This window comes from Atractosteus spatula, chromosome 10, assembly GCF_055471065.1.
Source record: "Atractosteus spatula isolate fAtrSpa1 chromosome 10, fAtrSpa1.hap1, whole genome shotgun sequence".
Taxonomy (NCBI): domain Eukaryota; kingdom Metazoa; phylum Chordata; class Actinopteri; order Semionotiformes; family Lepisosteidae; genus Atractosteus; species Atractosteus spatula.
Window position 1 is genome coordinate 13,664,231 of NC_142715.1, and position 6,845 is coordinate 13,671,075.

General features: G+C 39.0%; 1 non-coding gene across 1 annotated transcript; it reads right to left on the reverse strand.

The window, feature by feature from the left end:
* Positions 1-2,259: 2,259 nt before the first annotated feature.
* trnal-caa (transfer RNA leucine (anticodon CAA)) lies at positions 2,260-2,372 on the reverse strand. The gene is made up of 2 exons: positions 2,335-2,372; positions 2,260-2,305 (listed from the first exon to the last, which is right to left on the reverse strand). It is a non-coding gene; the product is annotated as a tRNA-Leu (tRNA).
* Between the last annotated feature and the right edge of the window lie 4,473 nt (positions 2,373-6,845).

Sequence of the window (6,845 nt, forward strand, 5' to 3'; positions counted from 1 at the left end):
GAGTCTGAATCAATCAAGAACACATACGGTACTGCTGTCCTGTGTACAACTGCTTCTTCCTAATTGAGCTTTTCAGTGTTGAAGAAGACGTTTCCAATTTCGATTGCTGGTTTCAGAGGATGTGCTACAAGATCACAGATTCATTTGAAAAGATTTGGAGATGCATTGGCTGGGATTCAAACCTGGCTCAATTGCATGAAGGCACCTATACTCAGCAACGAGAGGAAAGGAGAAGGGGCCAGAGGTAGTGTGGCTGAATGGTCTAATATGCTGGATTTTAGGCTCCACTCTCTCAGGGGCGTGGGTTTAAATCCCACTACTGCCCAATGTTTTAAGACCTTACTTCCTGTGATTTGTAATGTGGTCAGTAAAAGCACTTTATGTAAGTATCTCTTATGTCAGCGCTACAAGTCACTTACTGCTCCACAGGTCCGGGGTTCAATCCCTGGCATCTTCAGGTGTTTTATATTACTGTACTCACATCGCAATCTTCTGTTGAGTGAGAACTCTTTGCTCGTGTTCATAGAGAGCCAGGTTTACCTTTTGAATCTCACCCGGGATTTCCTGAGAGATCATTCAGCGAGCGAGTCCTCCCTCTGGACTCGGCACTGAGCTGAAAGCTGCACGAATTCCTCACTGTGTGTCCTGTACTGTTACAGGTGGTCCAGCATAAATGTGCAGCACAGTGACATGAACACCTTCAACTTTTTCTGTATGTGAAGGAAAATGCAAAAGAGTATGAAAAGTATTGATTGTATAAAATATCCATGGTATAACTCGAGAAAAAACTGAAGCCCAAAACAACGACTTTTGATGATTACAAGAAATTCAAGAAACACAACCGTCCGCAGATGGATTTGGACCCTGAACTCTTAAGTTAAAAGAACAAAAGCGAAGTAAACTCTCTTCATTGTCTTATAGTTTGTGAAACAAAACAATTTCTTACTTTCTTAATAATTTCTTACGATTTATATAATTTTAACAGAATCACAATTACAAACATTTGGGGTTAAACTGTTATTCACATACTCTAACGAAGAGAAACGTTATTGTCTTCCGGTGTGTGAGCCCATTTCTCAAAAAATAAAAAAATAAGTTATATAAATTTAATTTTTCTATTTTTTAGGCTTGCATAGTCTTATTCATATTTCAGTTAAACCTTTTCTTCTGTAGTAATTTCATTTAATATTAAAATTAGTCCTGATTTACAATTTTTGGACATGGCTCATCTTAAAGAATTTTGTAATAAGTTTCAGTTTAGGAAAATCGTGCCCAGAAGCTACCAAAACTGGTAATGTTCACATAATGTGTAATGCAATAGCAGCAGTTGGGGTGGGACAAAAAAGGCATTTCTTGGTATGAATCCTAAAATTTCATAGATGGCGTTCTAGGACTTCCAGCTTCAGATGAAGCTGTCAATACATCATAGATTTGTACTCAATCAATATCAGCAGTGTTATCACTACCGAATGCTAAATATAGATCCTGGCAATACTTCATGAGTTGTTCGTTAGAAAATTGTTTATATTTTTTTAACATATTTTCCATACCAGACAAAAAGTCGAAAGTTTCAATTTCATGCAACTGATGAAATCTCTCTTCGATGGAAGTTATAAGTACAGTACATCCAAAATACTGCGGAATCAATCAAATTTACATGTTTCTTGTGGATCCAGAAGATCATTATGAGACTCAAAACATGCCTGTCTTTTCTTTTTTCGAGGACGAAGGAGTAGCAGCAGGAGTAGCAGTAATGGCAAGAACGTGTTTAGAGTTCAGCACTTCTCATTTTTAAAGCAGAGCCTCGACTCAGAAAGCAACGCCCGCGATAACAGAAATTGCAGAATTGGTCTGTTCATGCTGCCTACACGCTTTGAATTGCTGGCATTTTCTGCAAGTTCCTTTTTGAGGGTTCATGAAATTCCTCACATTTGAGCCAACACTAAAATATTTCATTCGGGGTCGCCTAATTCATAGTGCAAACCGAATCTACAGGGGAATGCTGTGGCACATGAAGCCGTTTGTTATTCTGTTGTGAGGTGTGAGGGGCGGAATGCAAATCGAGTTGGTGAATAGAAAATGAAACAGGAGTCACTTCTTGAGCTACGAATTCCAAAAAGTATGAAAACCTGTGCATTTTAACAGTGCAGAATACTCACAAATTGCACTGAGTTGCTTGCTTTCTTCTGCTGCTTTTATATTTCAGTCATTCACTGTCAGCTAGCACTGGAACAATTCAAGAGAGGTAAAAACAGAAGCGGTCAGGAGTGGGATTTGAACCCACGCCTCCATTTGGAGACCAGAACACCCAAGCCAGCTGGAAAGACACACATCCTTGAGTCTGGCGCCTTAGACCACTCGGCCACCCTGACAAGCGAAAGCAAGTTGTGTGCTGAATGCACCAGTAGTTGACTAAACTGAGTTTCTTCCCTGAAATTATTTGCTTGCGAAGAGCCAAGTTGCCTTGAATGGATCTTGGAAATCAAATATACGGATGGATTGTTATTCGGTTGTGAGTTTTGAGGGGCGTATTATAAATTGAGTTGGTGAAAAGGCGCTTTTTGTTAGTCTGTCGGGAGGCTGCACAAGGTGTTTAGAGGGAGAACTTCTATAAGGCAGGCTCTCTATGTTTAACATCAAGGCAGATTTTTTTTTTCTCAATGGAAATGCTCTTTGGCGCTTTCAGCTTTACGTAGGGAACAACGTCTGCCGAGATCACTTTTGAGCCAGTGCAAATGGTAATGTGCCACCAAGTACATTTAATATTGGCTGTGGTAGCGAGCTGCTTTTGTTTGTGAAGCTTTTACTTCTTTAAGCTGAATCATCAGCAGGAGTAGCTTATTAAAACTTTGCTCATAGCGCTCCATCAGAAATACCTTATCCATGTTCAAAAGAGATCAGGGGATTTACTTCATGCTTTCACATAGCATACCTTACACGAAAGATTTAAATGGGGAATTGATTGTGCTTCTTGATGTTGTTCCTGTGGTTGCCTTGGTTACAATGGTGAACGTTCTTCCACGTTCTGCTAGAGTATCCTCTGGGTGGGCTTTATCAATTGGCTCGGATAGGTCATCAGTGCTCCGTCTCCAGAAAAATACTCAGCACTGTCTTTTTTCTGTGCACATGACCGTCTTTTAAAACATATAAAATCAAGAGTTCATTGATTTCTCCAAATAAAAACAATACATTTTAACCCAGTGGTTAGTATTCCTCCAATCCAATAGTTTTACTCCAAGTAAAAAGCAGCGCAATATATAGAGAGATGATATTCAAACATTTCAACGTTCTTATTGGATTGCCTGTACAGATGCAGCCATTCAAAGTGCGCGTTACAGACACGTACCGCAGGTGACGTCGCTCAGTATGACGCAAGATGACGCGTGGCACCGCAGTACGTGATTGGTTGACCGACAGGGGCACTCGTGGTCCGTTGGTCTGTCGTAGAAAGACTTACAGTAAACGTCTTTGCTGTGCCCGTTGTAGGTATTGAATTTTACCACTGAAGGGAAATCTTAGTAGCTGAGCATAAAAAGAATAGGAGCATACTGTAACGCGTGTGAAGGCCATACACGATATTAATTTTGGAACATAAACATACAGTGTATAGCTGGTCTTGGTACTTTAAAGAAAAAAATACACACCAGTATTCCATTTCTCCCTAAACATTTTAAGCTTCGAAGTCTTTAACTAACGCGATACCGGAGTCAACAAGCATACTTTTAGAATTTGATTAAAAGGGAATATAATATGGAATCGCGTATCTAAAGAATTTAATAACGGTATTCGTGTGCTGCGACAGGGCTGTGTAGGGCTGTTTCGCCTGCCTGTTCATGTGAGCTGTTTTGTAGCCGACTGGTCTAGGTGCGTGACTACTAGCTGATAGGTTGTGTGTTCGAATCCAGCTGGTGCTGGGCTTCTCTTTTAACAAACATTTCTTCGAAAAAATAGAATAGCGATATTATGGACAATCAATTGACTTTTATATTTCAAAATATCGCAACATGATCGATATTTGCGATATTTTGAACATACCTTCCCTTTTGACAGCGGTGCCTGCTTCTATTGTGTGTGTGTGTGCAACAGAGTAAATTTTTAATAGCGTTTTAAGCGAATAGGTAATTAGATTGCTCATAAACCTAATCGCTTTTTCTACATAAACACAGCATGATTGCTCTCTGAAAATGCTTTTCCTTTATTTTTAAAGTAGGGTCAGATTTCAACTATAGATCGTATTATTATAAACTTTCTTGGAAAAATGTATTTTATGTAAACCATGTTTGCTATTAATTCATTTAGGGCTAAAATACGTTCATTGTCTTCCAATCGAGTCGAGTTGACATTGGAAGCCTGCCACACCCGGACTGTTAAACCAACGCATTAGCACGTCAAAGCCCATTGAGGGTATTGAGCCAGTATTGGCTTTAGTATTCCCCCCCTCTCCCCTCAATTCAATTCAATTCAAGGTGTTTTATTTGCATGACAGATGGGTACAAGCAGTGTTGGGTATGTATATTGTAACGCTTACGGCAGACAGGCACTGTGTAAGAGCCGGCGCACCAGAGCAGCGCACCGAGGGAGCGTCTGCATTTATAACTTGGTTTTTAAAATTAGTCAAGCAATATGAAGCATCTTCTTTTACTTTTAAGTCCCTTAAATACATTGAACACAGCTTTCTCACCACTTAAGATTGCTCTTGATACCATCCTTACACAAAGCAGAAGGGAGATCTTAGTGCCTGAGCATAAAAAGAATAGGAGCATACTGCAACGCGTGTGAAGTCCATAAACGATATTAATTTTGGAACTTAAACATACAGTATATGGCTGGTCTCGGTACTTTAAAGAAAACATACACACCAGTATTCCATTTCTCCCTAAACATTTTAAGCATCGAAGTCTTTAACTAACGCGATACCGGAGTCAACAAGCATACTTTTAGAATTTGATTAAAAGGGAATATAATATGGAATCGCGTATCTCAAGAAATTAATATGCAATAACTGAGTCAAGGGACTCAGAGGATCCAAGGCTAGACTGAGTATAATAGGCTTCGGGCTTCTATTGTGACATCTACTGTAAATTACAGAAATGTTAAAAGTAAACAAAATAAAGTAACTAAAATGTGGTCTGAAATCACCCCTTTAGACACCCCTTTTACTTCACTGGTGTCAGATATGAAAGGCAATAGTCTCCCGTTCTGTCTGCTGTGTGTTGCAGCAGAGGGACTCCCTGCAGCTGAAAGGGGCAGAGTAACTTGCATGCCCTCTTACTAGAGTGTACAGTTTACACATGCACGACTTTAAAAGCTAGCAAGACAGGTTTCGATTCACATTAGCTGGCGAGCCTTGTTAAAAAAACGAATGATAATGTAACATGCCACTGTTCATGAACAAAGTTATACTGAGATTTCCTAAGATACGCGATTAAAAAATAAATAAATAAAAATTTGAATCTCCTGCGGAACACATTCCATAAGAATCAGTGGTTTTACAGTATATATCGCCTTTAAAGGTGGCTTCTCAAAACGCTTTACGGGATAAAAACAACCAGAACAGCAGCAACAACAATATTGTATTTCGTTGCACTTTGAAAACCAAGTAATAACTTAACTATACAGTACGTGCAAACGTTTCGTATGTTGCTGTCGTGAATGCCTGCGTACCCATAAGTATCTTATTTGCCTTGAGTCTGTCTACAGTATCTCTGTCCCACTACCCCCATCTCTCCCTCAATTCAATTCAAGGTGTTTTATTTGCATGACAGATGGGTACAATTCTTGTTGGGATTGTATACTTTGATATTTACACCCGGCGCGGCACCGAGGGAGCGTCTGCATTTATAACTTGGTTTTTAAAATTAGTCAAGCAATATGAAGCATCTTCTTTTACTTTTGAGTCCCTTAAATACATTGAACACAGCTTTCTCACCATCCTTACACAAAGCAGAAACTGTCCGATGACTCACAGTACAAGTGGAAAGATTACAGATTTTAATCGTCTTTAATTTTGTCTTTAATTTTGCCTGTGGAGTGTATCTTATTAAGCTCTAAATTGCATTTTGAGCGCGGTTTTTTACTTTTTTTTTAATTGCATTTTGGGCGCGGACAGCACATACAAGGGTTAATGAACTGCGCCAAGAAATTTAAAATAGTATTCTTTAGGTGTGAGGGTAGGAGTGGACCGCAGCAGGCATAATCAGCAAACCAGGAAAACAAAGAACAGGACAGGTGAGATGTGTATCCAGAAAGCGAGTGATCAGAAAAAGGAAATGGAAAACGCAGAAAAAGGAAACGCTTTACAGGATAAAAACAATAACAACAGTAGTGGCTGGGCAAACGATTTTTTTGATCGAAATACAAATTGAGATACTGTACTGTATAATGATGTGCATGAACAAAGGTATACTGCAATTTTCCTTAGATACGCGATTAATGCTTCGTAGGAGGAGGCGGTCTTTTCCTCTTGTCTAACAGTCTGTCCACAAACAAAACATTCCTGTTAGACAAGAGGAATTGAAAAAAAACAATTTTGTCAATGAAAACCGGTGTGTGTGTCTCTCCCTGCTGGATGTTCCTCTCACAAACTGCTGAATGAATAAAATAATTTTATTGAAAATGCCTTTGCGATTGTCTGGTATTTAATTTGGTCCCTTTTAACTGTTTTTCGATCTACTGTATTGCTTTGAGATGCCACTTTTAAAGGCGATATGTAAAATAAAGTTTTTTTTATTATTGTTATAGAGAAACATGATCAGATTTTCCCTGGTTCAGAAAAAAGATCTAAAGTGCTACACATAACTTTCTTAATTCGATGTATTTAAAGCAGTGAACTACTGTAGGTGTCA